General features: G+C 41.8%; 1 protein-coding gene across 1 annotated transcript in view; it reads right to left on the bottom strand.

Annotated features, from left to right (window-relative positions):
• LOC107578338 (cathepsin D-like) overlaps positions 1–687 on the bottom strand; it is a gene marked incomplete at both ends in the record, with an annotated part of 5,414 nt that overhangs the window by 4,211 nt on the left and 516 nt on the right. The window lies entirely within an intron of this gene.

Here is a 687-nt window from a genome sequence, read left to right as displayed (position 1 = left end):
AAAAAAAAAAAAAAAAAAAAAAAAAAAAAGGGAGAAACATATCAATTCAACGACCCAAAATGTCACTCACAGCATGCTATGTCCAGGTAGGAGCAATGAATAGATGGAACCCAGAGGTTGGATGATCCAGTGTCAAACAGCACAGTGAAATCCTGAGGAGGGGTGCCAATGCTGATCACTCCAAAATACTGAGCCTGAAATGAGAGAAAGGACAGTCGGACTTATTATATTCCTCATGCAAAAACCAAATGCATAATCAGTGACTGATGCCACATTCTCTTACATCCATGAAGTTGGTGAGTTTCTCCACAGGTGGTGGCAGTTTTGTTGGTGATGGTGAATGTGTTGTTGTGGCCAGGAATGGAAGTTTGACTTCTAAGGTTTTCTGTCTGGCCATGGATTTGATCTCGTCAATAGTCCTCCCATTCTCTGCCAGCATGCGGCGCACAGTGCGCATCTTGTACAGAGGAATTCTAGGGATACAACAGCAATAAAGGAATAAAACACCTGAGCAAGTGCACCTGTGTGTCGCATCTATAAAACTGCTGCCATCACAAAACGACACCAATGTTCAAACAAGACAAGACATTTATTGAATAATCCGAACTACAATTTTTGGTTTTCCCAAGAAAACGGGACTGGTGCTTGCCCGTGCCATCATTACACTGAATCATTCATTCAATTGAT

This window comes from Sinocyclocheilus grahami, unplaced genomic scaffold (genome assembly GCF_001515645.1).
Source record: "Sinocyclocheilus grahami isolate Dianchi unplaced genomic scaffold, SAMN03320097.WGS_v1.1 scaffold9797.1, whole genome shotgun sequence".
NCBI classification, from domain to species: domain Eukaryota; kingdom Metazoa; phylum Chordata; class Actinopteri; order Cypriniformes; family Cyprinidae; genus Sinocyclocheilus; species Sinocyclocheilus grahami.
The sequence above is the reverse complement of the archived record's forward strand: the minus strand, read 5'-3'. Positions and strand labels throughout refer to the sequence as shown.